Genomic DNA, 19668 nt, shown 5'->3' on the forward strand with positions numbered 1-19668 from the left:
GTCCTGTTGCCCTTGATTTAGCGCTCCACATCCTTCCTGAAGCGCAGACCCTGAATTTTTTTTAAGTTCAAAACCATTAACGCCTGGGGTTCTCCAGAATTTCTCTCCCAGAGATGTAAGTTTTTAAGCAAGTGCAGGGGAGGGAGGGAGGGAGGAAAGAACAAAAGTGCAAAAATCCTTTTCTTGTGACTTCTGTTGTTTCTCCAGCTTATTTAACGGAATTGGTTAGCCCATTTAAATGAATTAAAATACCATCTGCCACTATGCTGAGCCACCAAACTGCGCCTTCAAGCTAGTCTTTACCGTATCTGGAAGTAATGATAGTCGATCATTGGCACTCTGGCGACGAGTATTCATCCTGCCTTCAGCTTGTTCCTCCCACGCCATACTCTTATATTTTCAGTCGTGCGCAGGTACAGCACCATTCAGTCCCCTCTGTGCTATTTCTTTCTGGTTGCCAAAAGCATTGCTGCTCAGTCACCTCCTTCCAACGTAAGATTCATGTTTTTAAAGTTCGACCAGCTTGCAGTCACTGGCAGCCAAAGTGGGCCGATGAGAACATCACAGTCGACCAAGTGAGTCAGATGTGATGTTGAAAACTGCTGCTCCGGTTTCGAATAGCAAGGGCCGCTGAAGCTGGGGACATTCTTTAGATTAGCGCAGAGAAGTCAATAAATACTTTTTACTGGCAAATGACCTTTTCACCTAAACTTACATATCTAAAGTAACAAGGGTGATTCATTCGGTCAGCAGGTGGTGTTGAACATGAGAACAAAATCAGGGGCCCCTCGAGCCTGCTCCGCCATTCAATGAGATCATGGCTGACACAGCCTCGACACAATTGAGTCCAACTGTGGAATGAAATCCTGAATGGCCTGTTAATGAATCAATTTGTGTTGATGCAGGGAGACCTCCGGATCCAGTTTGACAAAGCACACTCTTACCTCCAGGTCAGACAGAGACTAACGCGTGAGCAGGAAGCATTCGTCAGATGGCCCCATCCACTCAAGGCAGGAAAGGATGTCTTGTGACTGCAAGGCAGACTCAGTATAGGCTCAGACCGTAATTCAGGTGTTAACCAGAATATAGCTGCCCATTGTCTGTGCATCCTAAGCCTAGTGGCTTTAGACGCAGGGCCGCGCAAGGGTAATTGGCGTCCGAGGCAAACTGTTCACCTGGCGCCCCGCCAATCCCCTCCACCTCAACCAATTTCAATATAAAAAGGAACAAAAACATTGCAAGATGTCTTACATGAACTGGTTTATTGAGGCAGAAATTCCGGCCTCCCTGGGTCCGGACGGAGTGTGTACGGACCCGGGAAGGCATCGCAAAAGCCGGTTTTCAGCGCACAATGCGCATGCGCTGAAAAATGTTTATTCTGATCTGTCAAGCTGGAGCAAGACAGATCTTTTGTATCTTGGCAGCCAGGACATTTGCAAGGGCAAGATTGCGGTATTTACCCATATCTTGCCCAGTAAATGTCTTCAAAACTCTTGTGCCTGATAAAAGCATAAGAGTTTTAAAACACACTTAAAACATAAAAAATAAAATTAAAAAAAAACATTTTCTTTTTTAAAACCCTGCCCACTACGTTAAATTTATTTTAAAGCATAATTTAAAACGCTTTTTTAAAAATTGGAAAAATATATTTTTAATAATACATAAATAACTTTAATTTAAATTAATGTTAAATATGTAGTGTATTTTTTCTATTTTTATTAATGTTTTGTGTGTTGGGGAGGCTCCCATTCATAACAATGGGAACTCCAACTTACGGAGTTCCCATTATTATGAATGAGAACATACTTTACCTTGGTTGGCTGCACACGTTGCGATGCACAGTCAGTGTAGCCTCAGGACCGGGAACTCGCGTGGGCGCAGCAGGAACAGGTAAGTGCATTTCTTTTTAAGTTTTTCCCTCGATCGCCCGCGGAAAGCAGCCGGACGGGATTTCTGGGCTAATATCATGTCCAAAGTAAAGTTATTAATGATAACCACAACCTATTTCAGTTTTCCCAATTTATGACCAAACACTGTCCAGCAGATGTTCCACAAACTGGGAGAAGTTTCATTTTTTCCATATGCTTCTTGCGAAGTCCTCGCCATGGTGAAGATTGTGTTTGGTCATAAATTGGAAAAATTGAAATAAACGGTAATTATTTTGTGTGCTCACAGCATGCTGGGATATAGTGTAAGTATACTACTTACAGTCTGCTGATTAATGTTCCTTGAAAGCGGCAAGTCCTGGAGAAAGGACGATAAGCTGTTCGCTGCTAGCACAGTAAAACCCTGCGATCAAAAGCTGCAATAGGCACTATTGTGATCAAATATATTTAACTTGTTGCATAATCAGGTTGTCCAATAATACTTACAGTGCACATTTGTATATTATAAGTTTTATAAGTATACCTCTTTGTATGTTAACTACGCACCGTTTAATTCCATTTTTTGGCGCCCTTCCCCAAATTTTGGCACCCTAGGCGACCGCCTAGTTCGCCTAATGGTTGCACCGGCCCTGTTTTGACGTCTTTATGGTGCCACATGCTGATTTGTTAAGAGCAGCCATGACAGATAAAATGGAACCACATGGTCTTCAACTGTGCTGAGAAATGAATATAAATCTAAGAACAAAAGCAAAATACTGCAGAAGCTGGAATCTGAAATAAAAACAGAAAATTCTGGAAATCTCATACACCAGTAGTATTAAACGCCAGTATATACAACTCAATCTGTACAGGTGAGTATCCTGTGACCATCCATGTATCATGACCCAGATACGTTTCACTCTGCAGAGTACTGTTGTATTTTAAAGTTATTATATAAAATGGTACTTCATTCATTATTTTGGACCAGGCGACGCTAAAAAAAAAATACAGCACCGCAGTTACCAGAGAGTTGATGATTTACTGGGGAAAGAGAATAGTGATAAAGATGGGAGAGAGTAGGATATTTTCAAGAGTAGCATCTGTAATGGGCAATCATTTGGAAGACAAAAAGGATCTTAAAAGGATAAATCAGAAGCAGTGGCCAAACTCTGTGCGACAGAGCTGTCTCCATTTAAAGGATGTTTTCACCCACTGTTCATACATTGCTTGTCCTTTTAATGCGTGGGGCTGGATGGTTGTCTCATCTTATCTGAGCTGAGCTGCGCTGATCTGCATGGGATGGCGGGCGTGTGTCTGCCGCCTCCCGCTGTCAGTTTCACTGTGTCCATTTCACTCCCTGTCTCTGGAAGGCCGGCTGGGCTACACTAGGGAGAGGGCAAAGAGACAGTTCAGCGGCTCACAAAACACCCGCTCTCCACAAGCGAAGAAAATCTTCGTTCTGACAAAGGGTCATCGACCTGATACGTTAACTCGGTTTCTCTCTCCGCAGATACTTCCTGATCCGCCGAGATTTCCAGCATTTTCTATAAATCGAACGACATTAGATGCCAATATAACACTGAGTTCTCACCCTTGGTGTTCAATATTCAATATTTCCTTTGCATCATTCAGAGCTCTTTCTCGGTCTGGACAGAAGCCCTGAATTTATCCATATAGATTCATAGAATGATAAAGCACAGAAGGAGGCCATTTGGTCCATTGTGCCTGTGACGGCTCTTTGGTACAGCTATCAAATTACTCCCACTCCCTTGCTCTTTCCCTATAACCCAGTATATTTTTTTCCTCATCATGTATTTATCCAATTCCCTTTTAAAAGTTATTATTGAATCTGCTTCTACCATCCTTTCAGGCAGCGCATTCCAGATCATAACAACTCACTGCGTAAAGATTTTTTTCCTCATATAGCCTCTAGTTCTTTTACCAATCACAGTAAATCTGTGACCTCTGGTTATCGATTCTTCTGCCACTGGAAACAGTTTCTCCTTATTTACTCCATGAAAACTGTTCATGATTTTGAACACTTCTATCAAGTGTCCTCTTACTCTTCTCAACTCTAAAGAGAACAACCCCAGCTTCTTCTGCCTCTCCACATAACTGAAGGCCCTCATCCCTGGTACCATTCTAATAAATACCTTCTGGTTCCTATCTAGGGCCTTGACATCCTTCCTAAATTGTGATGCCCAGAATTGAATGCAATATTCCAGCTGAGGCCAACCAGTGTTTATAAAGGTTCAGCATAACTTCCTTGCTTTTATACTCATGGGGCCGAAATTGCCCCCCGCCCGAAACGGGGCGCATGCAACCCGTTTGACCTATTTTCACCGCCGCAATGGTTGAGGTCGCCTCTTGAGCGAAATTCCGAACTCAATCATAATGGGGGCGGTGACTTAACCTGAGAGGTTACAGCAACTGAGGGGCGGAAGTTGGGTACGAAGCGGAGTGACCAATGACGTGTCACCACGGCTCTCCCCTTTGCTTAAAGGGGAGAGCCTTCGCGATTGTAAAACTTTAAGGGAAGCTGCACCATCGCTGCAGAAGGCCACAGCCTCGCTGGACCACCGTGAAAAAATTTGTTTTGGCATCACCTGGCGGACTGAAAATTTTCCGAGGGGAATGTCGCTGTCCGGAGGTTAGATTGGCGGTGCGCACAGTGATGACGCATTTAAGACAGATCGGCAGCAGCGGAGCGGTGGGGGGGGGATCGGGACACCGCCGGGAAAACTCGGCGGCCATTCCACCAAAAATCGGCGACCACTCCACTCCGCAGTGTGGCCACCAATTTACGGTGGTAACAGGCCTTAAGGAAAGGGGCAATTGCGGCCCCTATGCCTCTATTAATAATGCCAAGGATCCCATACGATTTATTTAACAGCCTTCTCAACTTGTCCTGCCAGCTTCAAAGATTTGTGTACATACATCCCAGGTCTCTCTGTTTCTGCACCCCATATGAATGCTGCTTATTCCATTTGTCTGAAATTCCCCTCTCAAATTCCTGTTTTAAAACAAAAGGGTTAATAAGCTGGCAGGAAGCGGAATTTCAGCCAAAGTTTCGGGACACCAACCACTGCTCTAGCTGGTTTATTAAGTAACCCGACGGGAAAGGTTCCTGCACACTTTTCCTTTTATAGAGCAGAAGTCAGGAGGACAGTGATCATTGTTGTGTCCTGAATGGTCTAGAAAGACCTGATTCTCAGAGCTCTTGAGTCTCTTCAGGATCAGATATAGGGAAGACCCCCGATCCAGATGACTCTAGGTTAGACTTGGCACAGTGACCACCAGAATTTTAATTTGCTGCTGACATGACTTTTGAATGGGTTGACCACAAAGAATTGGGAGCCCAGTAATCAGCTATGACAACATATTTGGCCTTTAGAAAGCCTGTAAATTGCAGGTTTTCAGTGTGAAGCAGAAATGCTTCCTCAACCTTCATGATCTTCATGGGGTTCAGTATCCAACTAATTCTCTCCCAGCTACTGATCCTGTGGGACAAAGGGCTCCTCCAAGATTTTTAAGAGTGCACTTTTCCATATGAACTTAACACTCCACTTCTGACTGAGTGGCTTGAAGTGCGGGAACATCTTATAGCACCTTGGTTTACTAGGGATGCCCGGAAGGGGTGTCCTTTTGTTCCTCAGGATGAGTAAATGTCTTCTACCTACATTAAAAATCTACCATCATCCATGACTGACTTAACAAAACCATAATCAGCAAAAAGACCTTTGGGATGGCCAAATGGCAAAGCAAATTATTTTCTTTGAAATTTTAGATTAAAAAGAACATCTCGGAACCCTTAGTAATTTAATGGCAGTTGCCCCCGAACAAATGAATATAGTTTTTTAAAAAAACACACACAGGCATTTGTTAATGAATCTGCACATTTTAATTATGATGAAGATCATCAATGCTTGGTCGTACTGGAGGTAAAGCATAATTAGCAGCAGAAAGTAGTTCCTTTAATCTTCTGGAAGATCTTCTTAGGCAGTCCCTCAGAGTTGAGGATGACTTTAACCTTCCACAGAGCATTGGAGTAGTCACATTTCGAATGTTGTGTACAATTTTGGGTATGCTAACTTCAAAAGTACACTGAAGCATTGGAGACAGATTAGAGAAGTGAGACAAAAGGTTACTGCAGAAGATAAAGGTACGCGGAGTCAGAGGAAATGTATTAGCATGGATCGAGAATTGGCTGGCTAACAGAAAGCAGAGAGTCGGGATAAATGGGTCCTTTTCGGGTTGGAAATCGGTGGTTAGTGGTGTGCCACAGGGATCGGTGCTGGGACCACAACTGTTTACAATATACATAGATGACCTGGAAGAGGGGACAGAGTGTCATGTAACAAAATTTGCAGATGACACAAAGATTAGTGGGAAAGCGGGTTGTGTAGAGGACTCGGAGAGGCTGCAAAGAGCTTTAGATAGGTTAAGCAAATGGGCTAAGGTTTGGCAGATGGAATACAATGTTGGAAAATGTGAGGTCATCCACCTTGGAAAGAAAAACAGTAAAAGGGAATATTATTTGAATGGGGAGAAATTACAACATGCTGCGGTGCAGAGGGACCTGGGGGGTCCTTGTGCATGAATCCCAAAAAGTTAGTTTGCAGGTGCAGCAGGTAATCAGGAAGGCGAATGGAATGCTGGCCTTCATTGCGAGAGGGATGGAGTACAAAAGCAGGGAGGTCCTGCTGCAACTGTATAGGGTATTGGTGAGGCCGCATCTGGAGTACTGCGTGCAGTTTTGGTCATCTTACTTAAGGAAGGATATACTAACTTTGGAGGGGTACAGAGATGATTCACTAGGCTGATTCTGGAGATGAGGGGGTTACCTTATGATGATAGATTGAGTAGTCTGGGTCTTTACTCATTGGAGTTCAGAAGGATGAGGGGTGATCTTATAGAAACATTTAAAATCATGAAAGGGATAGACAAGATAGAGGCAGAGAGGTTGTTTCCATTGGTGGGGGAGACTAGAACTAGGGGGCACAGCCTCAAAATACGGAGGAGCCAATTTAAAACCGAGTTGAGAAAAAAATTGTTGAATGGCGGAGCAGGCTTGAGGGGCTAGGTGGCCTACTCCTGTTCCTAATTCTTATGTTCTTATGTTCTTATGTACCTGCAAACTAACTTTTTGGGATTCATGCACAAGGATCCCCAGGTCCCTCTGCACCGCAGCATGTTGTAATGAGTCATATGGGTAAAGGAGAATGGTGATGATCACAAAGTAGTTCCTGACACCATGGAAATATGACCGGACAACCTATCACAAATAGAAAGCTTGGTTAGATTTATATTTTGGTGTTTTTTAATCTCCTTTTGAAAACTTTTCCAGGGATTTAATCGATTGGGTAGTGCCCATGAGGTAGATTGTACAGGGTTTTTGAAAGGAAATGGGCTAGAAGAGATGAATGCCCTTTTCTCATCCGCGTTCTTGTTTGTTGTTACCTCACGAGTCCACGCATGAGGTATGGGGAGGAGGCAAGGAGAGAGAAGCGTCTTATCTCGCTCTAAGTACGTCTCCTACAGGATGCTGCTTCACCAATAGCATTTGTAGCAAAAGCCACATTCTGGACTACTTTCCCGGCAAGAGTAAGGAATATATCATGGTAAGCAGTCACACGGGGGTTTTTTAAACAGAAAACAAGAAATTTAAAGGCATTTGTTGTACTTCATTGTAGGCAATCTGTCTCATCAACATAAATAATCACCATTTCATCGTACTTTGATGATTATTGGTCTGATTTTTCCTCAAGATACCCTCTGAAATTACCTGTATGCCTGCCGAATGCTGTCCTTGGTAAGAGCACCGAGAATAAAGTGAAATCAACTGGCAAAGTATCCATATTATTTGCCGGCGTTGACAGACCGTCCCTAGTGAATTGAGCATTCATAGTGTTAAAATGTCCTTGCGTTAAGTTAATGTGACCTTACAGGATCGGATTTTACTGCAATTGTGTAATCTTACACTAAATTGATCTAATAAGGCCCAGTGTGAGTGATTGTTTCCCTGAGTCTAAATGTCTTTGTGTTACGTGGTACTGTACAAACAACCATTTCTGTGTTCCCCCTGTTCCATTTAAGAATATGAGCTGTATTATTCGGGTTGTGTTGTATAATAAACTTTTTAAAAACATTGTGGCTGATTCATTAAATAGAGGAAATTCTGTCAGAACGGATATATATATATATTTTTTTTTTAAATCATTAAATTGTGTGAGGAAAAACTATAGTTTTAAACTAAGCAAACTATAATTTTGTTTTTACTGTTGTGAATATTAAGGGCCGAAGGTTTAACACGTTCACAGGACAGTCCTGTGCTGCTTTAACCTATTAAGGTTTAGGTCCTCAGTTTATTTTCTAAAGACTAAAAAATCGGCATCTGAGGTTTCCTGTCCATGGGAGTACAATAACATTGGATTCCATCAGTAGTCTTCTGAGTAAATATACTTCAGTCTTTATTAAATGGTATAATCTTACACAACAAGAATAAAGAATGACTTGCATTTATATAGTGCCTTTTACGACCTGAGGACGTCCCAAAAGCACTTCACAGCCAATGAAGTACTTATTGAAGTGTAGTCACTTGTGATGTAGGAAACGCGGCAGCCAATTTGTGCGCAGCAAGCTCCCACAAACAGCAAATGTGATAATGGCCAAGTAATCTGTTAGTGGTGTGGATTAAGGGATAAATTTTGGCAAGGATGGGCAGACAGGGTCTTGGAAGACGAGGGGAGAAATTGGTCTGGTTTGCGCCTCCCGTTAGTACTTGCAGGGGAGACAGGCGCTAATGGGTTCCTGACTGGGCGCGTAAATTCAACGACACCCGCGAACTTCCCTGGCAGTTTCAAGCCCAGATCAGAAATGGACTCTCGCGGTATGCAGTCGAATGGCCGCTGGAGGAACAGTATCTAAAGGTATCAACATCCGGTTTATTTGTAGTCGGCAAAGAATGCTGCCTTATCAGTTTGAGATAGGCCAACAGCCATTTTGAATGATTTAATTGTTTTTCAGTTTGAGGAGTCGTCTATCTCATAAAAATTATTCCATATCATTGAGGTGAGCTTTAAAAGTGCAACCTTTGCATACATTAATGGCACTGGACCTTGCCCTCCAGCATCAACACGTTGGAGGAAGCAGAGGCAGAGAGAAAGATTTCAAAATGTGGCCAGCGGGGGGAGGGCCAACAGAGCTCTCAATGGGAGGCCTTACCCTCCCAGGGTATTCCAGCAGCAGTTCTCCTACATCAATTTCACCGAGGAGCAGTGTCTTAGAAGGCTCTGCTTCACCAAGGACATGGTCGCAGAGCTCTGCCATCTCCTGCAACTAGACCTGGAGCCTCAGACCAGGTTGAGCATAGCTCTCAGTGCCAGTCAAGGTCACCATCGCCCTCAATTTCTATGCCAGTGGATCCGTCCAGTCTGCAACAGGAGACGTATCTAACAAATTGCAGTTCGTTGCACATTGCTGCATCCGCGAGGTCACAGATGCTCTCTACAGAAGGAGAAGGGATTACATTTCTTTCCCCATCACCAAGGAGCAGCAGCATGATCGAGCATATGGCTTTGCCAGGATAGCGGGCTTCCCCATGGTACAGGCGCATAGACTGCACCCACGCTGCAAAGGCTACCACTCACTTAATATGCAGTTGCTCTGCGACCACACACAACGAATCCTGACTGTCAATGCCCGCTATCCTGGCAGCAGCCACGATGCCTTTATCCTGCACCAGACCGGTGGGCCAGCTCTGTAACATCCACCACATCAAGCTCGTGGCTGGCTGCTGGAAGGCAAAGGCTATATGCTCTCCACCTGGCTCATGACTCCCCTCCGGAACCCCAGCACTTGTGGCCACCACTCATAATGACAGCCATGCTGCCATGAGGAATATCATTGGGCAGACCATCGGAGTGCTCAAACAACGGTTCCGCTGCCTTGACCGCTCGGGAGGAGCCCTCCAGTACTCAGCTGAGCGGGTGTCCCGATTCGTCGTCGTCTGCTGCATGCTGCATAACCTCGACATCATGAGGGCACAGCCTTTGCCACCCGGCATAGCTTCACCACCTCAGGAGGAAGACGAGGAGGAACAGGAGCATGAACAGCAGCAAGGGAGGAGGCAGCCACTCAATTGGCCTTGTGGAAACATAGGAACATAGAAAATAGGTGCAGGAGTAGGCCATTCAGCCCTTCTAGCCTGCACCGCCATTCAATGAGTTCATGGCTGAACAGGCAACTTCAGTACCCCATTCCTGCTTTCTCGCCATACCCCTTGATCCCCCGAGTAGTAAGGACTTCATCTAACTCCCTTTTGAATATATTTAGTGAATTGGCCTCAACAACTTTCTGTGGTAGAGAATTCCACAGGTTCACCACTCTCTGGGTGAAGAAGTTTCTCCTCATCTTAGTCCTAAATGGCTTACCCCTTATCCTTAGACTGTGACCCCTGGTTCTGGACTTCCCCAACATTGGGAACATTCTTCCTGCATCTAACCTGTCTAAACCCGTCAGAAGGACGGTCTGTGACCACCTCATTAGATTTCAGTTCCAATGATTTTGAGGCCACATCCCGGTTGCTCAGCATGTCCCCATCCTACCTACAATTTCTCATTCCATATCACAGAAATGAGCTGAAATGAGACACAGCACCAAATCTGCCACATTGCATTAATCAATTTATCCAAATTCAGTAACCACATATACACAATAACAATATTAACTAATCACCCTTGTGCAAACTCTTACTTCCCCTCTTTACAGTGCCTTTTCTAAATCTACTGCTCCTACGTGGTGTCTACCCAGTAGCTGCAGCAAGGCTGGTGGAAGACTGCTCAGTGTCAGGGCCAGAGACTGCAGATGGCCTGGCAGGAAGCACTCGACCAGCTCAGGGCCTGGAAGGCCCAGCTGTCGACTGCACCACCTCAGGATGGGCAGCCGCAGTCTGGGCTAGCTGGATGGCAGGCAGCTACAAGTGCAATGGTGGAGTGGCAGTGGTGGGATCAGGAATGCTGTCATCCTGAGGGAGCAGAGCAGGTTCCTGCTCGACTGGCCCACTGCACTCCCCTGGGGCAGCACCTCAGCATTCCTAGCAAACTGCTGGAGCGCAGTTGGTGGCCTTTATAAAAAAAATGTTCCTGGGATGTGAGCGTCGCTGGCAAGGCCAGCATTTATTGTCCATCCCTATTTGCCCTTGAGAAGGTAGTGGTGAGCCACCTTCTTAGAAACATAGAAACATAGAAAATATGTGCAGGAGTAGGCCATTCGGCCCGTCGAGCCTGCACCGCCATTCAATGAGTTCGTGGCTGAACATGCAACTTCAGTACCCCATTCCTGCTTTCTCGCCATACCCCTTGATCCCGCTAGTAGTAAGGACTACATCTAACTCCTTTTTGAATATATTAAACCGCTGCAGTCCTTATGGTGCAGGTACTCCCACAGTGCTGTTAGGGAGTTCCAGGATTTTGACCCAGCGACGATGAACGATCTACTTCCACGTCCGGATGGTGTGTGACTTGAAGGAGAACTTGAAGGTGGTGGTGTTCCCATGCGCCTGCTGCCCTTGTCCTTCTAGGTGGTAGAGGTCGCAGGTTTGGGAGGTGCTGCCGAAGAAGCCTTGGTCAGTTGCTGCAGCACATCTTATAGATGGTACACACTGCAGCCACGGTACGTCTGTGATGGAGGGAGTGAATGTTGAAGGTGGTGGATGGGCTGCCAATCAAGCGGGCTGCTTTGTCCTCGATAGTGTCGAGCTTCTTGAGTGTTGTTGGAGCTGCACTCATCCAGGAAAGTGGAGAGTATTCCATCACACTCCTGACTTGTGCCTTGTAGATGGTGGAAAGGCTTTGGGGAGTGAGGAGGTGAGACACTCGCCACAGAATACCCAGCCTCTGATCTGCTCTTGTTGCCAGTGTTTATGTGGCTATTGCAGTGAAGTTTCTGGTCAATGGTGACCCCCAGAATGTTGATGATGGGGGATTCTTCGATGGTAATGCCGCTGAATGCTGCGACACTGTGAGATCCCCAGTGGACTGTGGGGGACCCAGTGACGATAGAGCTTGCGTGGCATCAAGCTGAGACTGCATGAGAGCAGTCAGAGACTGAATGCCACCAACAATTGTCTGCATTACAGCACTAAGACATACAGTGGCTTCCGCCTGTGCTGCAGCAGAAGCTGCCACATCGCCCATGACATGCATCATGAGGTCTGGGTCCCCACAGTCTCTCTGGGAATCTACCATCCTCTGCAGAGTGGAAATGATGGGTTCCATGGTGTGCACAAAGCTCTGTGCATTGTTGGAGGCGGACCCCTCCACCCTCCTTATCTTTGCTGAGAGGCTCTCGGGCACCCTTGCCATTGCACCTACCATCTCAGAGTGTATGGTCATCACCCTTTTTGTGAACGCTTCTCATCGATGTCCTCATCTGAGTCCCGTGCAGCAGAACTCGCGAGCGGACACATCCTCTGGGGAGCTGGCTCCCGAACTACACTTTTCCCCTGGCCTTGCTGCAGCCCGCTTGTCCACAGTGCACTACTGCACTGATCTCATCCTGTATTAACAGTGCTACACCACCACCTTTTCCTTTCTGTCTATCCTTCCGAATTGTCAAATACTCCTGAATATTCAGTTCCCAGCCTTGGTCACCTTGCAACCACGTCTCTGTAATGGCTATCAGATCATACCCATTTATATCTATTTGTGCCATCAACTCATCGATTTTGTTACGAATGCTGTGTCCATTCAGATAAAGAGCTTTTAATTTTATCTTTTTACCAGCTTTGACCATACTTTCTGATATACTCTTATTTTTATACATTCTGTCCCTTCTTGTCACACTCTGGTTATCATTTCACCCACCGCTACCCTGCTCTATTGCCTTCTCCATTCTCTTTGACTTTTTAAATTTCTGCTCAGCTGAACCCTCCCCCTTACTATTTAAAGCTCTCTCTACAGCCCTAGTTATTCAATGTCGGGCTCCTCACGATCACACTGATGGCTGAGACCTTCTAGCCACTTCCCTTCACATTGCCTTGAAGACCTGGGGCAATGGCCTCCTTCCAGTGGCTAGGAACAGCAATGCCCTCCTCTGTTCCACTCCCGCGACCAGTGCCTCTCCCTGGGACTGGGATCAGCCCTGAGACTTATCGAATTCAGCTGCTTGCAGGTTACCTTCACAGCCAGCAATGTTGATGATGAAGATCTGCACAATGATGGAACCTTCCCTTTAAGAGCTGGAAGGAACCAGTGTGAAGGATCATTCCTGATTGCACTGCACCCGAAATTCATTATCGCTCTGCTGGTAGAACCCCTGTAGCACCCTACTCAAGCCAATACATAGAAACATAGAAAATAGGTGCAGGAGTAGGCCATTCGGCCCTTCGAGCCTGCACCACCATTCAATAAGATCATGGCTGATCATTCACCTCAGTACCCCTTTCCCACTTTCTCTGCATACCGCTTGATCCCTTTAGCTGTAAGGGCCATGTCTAACTCCCTCTTGAATATATCTAATGAACTGGCATCAACAACTCTCTGCGGTAGAGAATTCCACAGGTTCACAACTCTGAGTGAAGAAGTTTCTCCTCATCTCGATCCTAAATGGCTTATCCCTTATCCTTAGACTGTGATCCCTGGTTCTGGACTTCCCCAACATCGGGAACATTCTTCCTGCATCTAACCTGTCCAGTCCCATCAGAATTTTACATGTTTCTATGAGATCCCCTCTCCGTCTTCTAAACTCCAGTGAATACAGGCCCAGTTGATCCAGTCTCTCCTCATATGTCAGTCCTGCCATCCCAGGAATCAGTCTGGTGAACCTTCGCTGCACTCCCTCAAAAGCAAGAACGTCCTTCCTCAGATTAGGAAATCAAAACTGAACACAATATTCCAGATGAGGCCTCACCAAGGCCCTGTACAACTGCAGTAAGTCCTCCCTGCTTCCATACTCAAAACCCTAGCTATGAAGGCCAACATGCCATTTGCCTTCTTCACTGCCTGCTGTACCTGCATGCCAACTTTCAATGACTGATGAACCATGACACCCAGGTCTCGTTGCACCTCCCCTTTTCCTAATCTGCCGCCATTCGATAATATTCTGCCTTCGTGTTTTTGCCACCAAAGTGGATAATCTCACATTTATCCACATTATACTGCATCTGCCATGCATTTGCCCACTAACCTAACTTGTCCAAGTCACCCTGCAGCCTCTTAGCATCCTCCTCACAGCTCACACCGCCATCCAGCTTAGTGTCATCTGCAAACTTGGAGATATTGCACTCAATTCCTTCATCTGAATCATTAATATAAATTGTAAATAGCTGGGGTGCCAGCACTGAGCCCTGCTGCACCCCACTAGACACTGCCTGCCATTCTGAAAAGGATCCATTTATTCCAACTCTCTGCTTCCTGACTGCCAACTAGTTCTCTATCCACGTAAATACATTACCCCCAAAACCATGTGCTTTAATTTTGCACAGCAATCTCTTGTGTGGGACCTTGTCAAAAGCTTTTTGAAAGTCCAAATACACCACATCCACTGGTTCTCCCTTGTCCACTCTACTAGTTACATCCTCAAAAAATTCTAGAAGATTTGTCAAGCATGATTTCCCTTTCATAAATCCATGTTGACTTGGACGGATCCTATCACTGCTTTCCAAATGCGCTGCTATTTCATCTTTAATAATTGATTCCAATATTTTCCCCAGTACTAATGTCAGGCTAACCGGTCTATAATTCCCTGTTTTCTCTCTCCCTCCTTTTTAAAAAAATGGTGTTACATTAGCTACCCTCCAGTCCAGAGGAACTGATCCAGAGTCGATAGACTATTGGAAAATGATCTCCAATGCATCCACTATTTCTAGGGCCACTTCCTTAAATACTCTGGGATGCAGACTATCAGGCCCTGGGGATTTATCAGCCTTCAGTCCCATCAATTTCCCTAACACAAGTTCCTGACTAATAAGCATTTCCTTCAGGTCTTCCTTCTCGCTAGATCCTCTGTCCCCTAGTATTTCCGGAAGGTTATTCGTGTCTTCCTTCGAGAAGACAGAGTCAGGGCTCACTGCTAGAACCCCAGCTATTTACAATATATATTAATGATTTAGATGAAGGAATTGAGTGTAATATCTCCAAGTTTGCAGATGACACTAAGCTGGGCGGCGGTGTGAGCTGTGAGGAGGATGCTAAGAGGCTGCAGGGTGACTTGGACAGGTTAGGTGAGTGGGCAAATGCATGGCAGATGCAGTATAATGTGGATAAATGTGAGGTTATCCACTTTGGGGGCAAAAACATGAAGGCAGAATATTATCTGAATGGCAGATTAGGAAAAGGGGAGGTGCAAAGAGACCTGGGTGCCATGGTAAATCAGTCATTGAAAGTTGGCATGCAGGTACAGCAGGCGGTGAAGGCGGCAAATGTTTAGAAGATTGAGAAGGGATCTCATAGAAACATATAAAATTCTGGCGGGACTGGACAGGTTAAATGCAGGAAGAATGTTCCCGATGTTGGGGAAGTCCAGAACCAGGGGTCACAGTCTAAGGATAAGGGGTAAGCCATTTAGGATCGAGATGAGGAGAAACTTCTTCACTCAGAGAGTTGTGAACCTGTGGAATTCTCTACCACAGAGAGTTGTTGATGCCAGTTCATTGGATATATTCAAGAGGGAGTTAGATATGGCCCTTATGGCTAAAGGGATCAAGGGGTATCGAGAGAAAGCAGGAAAGGGGTACTGAGGTGAATGATCAGCCATGATCTTATTGAATGGCGGTGCAGGCTCAAAGGGTCGAATGGCCTCCTCCTGCACCTATTTTCTATGTTTCTATGATTCTATTTGTTCAATTGTCTGCCATTTCTTTGTTCCCCATTGTAAATTCACCAGATTCTGATTGCAAGGGACCTATGTTTGTCTTTACTAATCTCTTTCTCTTCACATATCTATAGAAGCTTTTGCAGTCAGTTTTTAAGTTCCCAGCAAGCTTCCTCTCATACTCTATTTTCCCCCTCCTAATTAAACACTTTGTCCTCCTCTGCTGGATTCTAAATTTCTCGCAGTCCTCAGGTTTGCTGCTTTTTCTGGTCAATTTATATGCCTCTTCCTTGGATTTAACACTATCCCTAATTTCCCTTGTTAGCCACGGTTGAGCCACCTTCCTCGTTTTATTTTTACTCCAGACAGGAATATACAATTGTTGAAGTTCATCCATGTGATCTTTAAATGTCTGCCATTGCCTATCCACCATCAACCCTGTAAGTATCATTCGCCAGTCTATCCTAGCCAATTCACGTATCATACTGCTTGATTTAGCGCTCCACTTCTTTCCCGGAGTGCTAACAGCCAATTTAGTGGGAGCTCAGAATCATTAGTGCCTGCCGCTAATTTTTCAAGATTTCAAAAATTAGCACCCTAAAACCGGAGTTACCGAATTTCTAGCCCATAGCACCTGCTCATCAACTACTTGCATTTATATAGAACCGTGTCAGCTGTGGCTCAGTGAGTCGCACACTCACCTGAGTCAGAAGGTTGTGGGTTCAAGTCACACTCCAGAGACTTAAGCACATAAATCTAGGCTGACACTCCAGTGTAGTGCTGAGGGAGTGCTGCACTGTCGGAGATGCCGTCTTTCAGATGAAACGTTAAACCGAGGCCACGTCTGCTCTCTCGGGTGGACGTAAAAGATCCCATGGCACTATTTCAAAGAAGAGCAGCAGCAGATGGAGTATAATGTTGGAAAGTGCGAGGTCATGCACTTTGGCAGAAAAAATTAGAGAGCAAGTTATTATTTATATGGAGAAAGATTGTAAAGTGTTGCTGTACAGTGGGACATGGGGGTACTTGTGCATGAAACACAAAAGGTTAGTATGCAGGTACAGCAAGTGATCAGGAAGGCCAGTGGAATCTTGACCTTTATTGCAAAGGCAATGGAGTATAAAAGCAGGGAAGTCTTGCTACAGTTATACAGGGTATTGGTGAGGTCACACCTGGAATACTGCTTGCAGTTTTGGCTTCCATATTTACAAAAGGCTATACTTGCTTTGGAGGCAGTTCAAAGAAGGTTCACTAGGTTGATTCCGGAGATGAGGAGGTTGATTTATGAGGAAAGGTTAAGTAGGTTGGGCCTCTACTGATTGGAATTCAGAAGAATGAGAGGTGATCTTATTGAAACGTATAAGACTATGAGGGGGCTTGACAAGGTGGATACAGAGAGGATGTTTCCACTGATAGGGGAAACTAGAACTAGGGGGCATAATCTTAGAATAAGGAGCCGCCCATTTAAAACTGAGGTGAGGAGGAATTTCTTCTCAGAGGGTTGTAAATCTGTGGAATTCACTGCCTGAGAGAGCTGTGGAAGCTGGATCATTCAATGCATTTAAGACAGAGTTCATAATCAGATCAGCCATGATCGTATTAAATAGCAGAGCAGGCTCAAGGGGCCGTATGGCCTAATCCTGCTCCTATTTCTTATGTTCTTATGTTTTAGTTATCCCTGGTGTCCTGGCCAATATTTATCCCTCAATCAACATAACAAAAACAAATTCTCTGGTCATTAACACATTGCTGTTTGTGGGAGCTTTATGTGCACAAATTTGTTGCACTACACTTCAAAATATACTTCATTGGTTGTGAAGCGCTTTGAGTCCAGTGATCGTGAGAGGCGCTATATAAATGCAAGTCTTTCCTTTATGTGTAAATGATATCTCAAGGAGCTTCAGAGGAAGAAAGAAGTGGATGCGGCGTCTTTTAGGGGGAATTAAGAGAAGTGATGGACAGCTTGATTGAAGGGGTGGATTTTGAGAAGGCCTTTAAGAGCAAAGAGAGGTGGAGGCCTTTAGAGGGGAAGGTCAAGTCAGTAGGATTGAGACTTCTGAAAGCTCTGCTCCCCAATGGTGGAACAGGAGGAAGGGATCCACAGGAGAGCAGGGGAGTGAGCATGGAGGAGGTTGCAGAATTAGGTGGGGAACAATTTGTAGAGGAGAATGAGAATTCTAAATTTGATACACTGAGGGTCAGGAAGGACAGGGATGATGGACAAGCAGAACTTTGTGTGGGTCAGGGTGTGAGCTGCTGAGTCCTGGCTCCAGTTGGCTTTTGTGAAGGGTGGAGGTGGGCGACAAGTACAGCTCCCAACGAAAAGATTGTGGATTAACGTGCATAATCCAATGAAACTATCAGATTTCTGCTTCCAAGTAGAAAATAGCTGATGTAAAAGAGCATCAGTGCAGACATATAGAAAATGTGTGTGTGTTTTTTTTGGGGGGGATGGGGGCGGCGGGGGGGTGGGAGTGTTGAAAAGTCACAGAAGAGACCCATGTAAAACAACAGTGCGAGAAATAAAGAGAAAAAGAAACTGTGGATGTAGAGGACATGGAATTCAGCTGGAAAATGCAAGTGAAATGTGGTGGATTCACCATCGCAAAAAGAGAAGTAGAGTGAATCCATAACAAGCACACAGATCCCTGCTTGTGCTGTGTTCCATGTCCATGGCATAGGCCCAAGCACAGCGGAGAGAAAAAGAGGTCAGAGAGCTGTTGTGTCACGTCTCCACCACCACTAAGTTGCTAACCACTCGGTTGAGACCTGAGGGGGCATAAAACACAGGCTTAGTTTAAGCAGGCACGGGCCCAGAGTAAATATTGCAATGTGACAGAAAGGGGAATTCCTAACCTCTGTTTCTTCTTCATTAACCAAGGAGACAGTGGGGTTTGCGCCAGGACCTGCTGTGGACCCAACTGTCTGCAGGGCTCCTGGGGGCAAAACGAGGATGGTTCCAGCAAAAGGAACACACTTTTTCTTAGGACTTCCTCCCTCCCTGCACACCCTCCACCCTCACAAGCCCTGGAACCTCGGGGCCATATGACTCCCAATCACTCGACAGTGATTCTTGATAGAACGTGACCACAATCAACAACAGTTGTATGTCTATAGCATCTTTAGCATAGTCAAACATCCTTCAGCACTTCACAGAAGCGTGATCAAACAGAATTTGACACCGAGCCACAAAAGGGGAAAGTAGGTCAGATGACTTGGTCGAAGAGGTAGGTTTTAAAATGCATCTTAAAGGAGGATAGAGAGGCGGAGGGGTTTAGGGAGGGCATTTCAGAGCTTAGGCCCTTGACAAGTGAAGGCACGGCCGCCAATGGTTGAGCGATTAAAATAGGGGATTCTCAAGAGGCCAGAATCAGACATACAGGTAATGGGTGGGGGATAGGATCGTGTCTCTGTGCTTGAACGGCCCACTGATACACATTGTCTAGGCTCACATAAGGCGGCTGGCCACTTGGGCGAAGTACTGGAGGTGGCTGGTGCATGGGGAACAGTACCCAGTCAAATGTTCGTCTGTTCAGGGATTACATTACATTACATAGGATATACAGAAACAGACCATTTGGCCGGTGTTTATGCTCCACTCGAGCCTCCTCTCGTCTTTTCTCATCTAAATCTATCAGCATAACCCTCTATTCACTTGTCCCTCTGATGCTTGTCTAGCCTCCCCTTAAATGTATCTATACTATTCTCCTAAACCACTCCCTATGGTAGCGAGTTCCACATTCTCACCACTCTCTGGGTCAAGAAGTTTCTTCTGAATTCCCTTTTTGATTTCTTGGTGACTATCTTATAGTGATGGCCTCTAGTTATGCTCTTCCCCACAAGTGAAAACATTCTCTCTGTGTCTACTCTGTCAAAACCTTTCATAATTTTAAACCTCTATTAGGTCACCTCTCAGCCTTCTCTTTTCAAGAGAAAAAAAAAAGAGACCCAGCCTGTTCATCTGTTCCTGATAGGTCTAACCTGTACAATC

The sequence above is a fragment of the Pristiophorus japonicus genome, chromosome 1, assembly GCF_044704955.1.
Source record: "Pristiophorus japonicus isolate sPriJap1 chromosome 1, sPriJap1.hap1, whole genome shotgun sequence".
Classification (NCBI taxonomy): Eukaryota; Metazoa; Chordata; class Chondrichthyes; family Pristiophoridae; genus Pristiophorus; species Pristiophorus japonicus.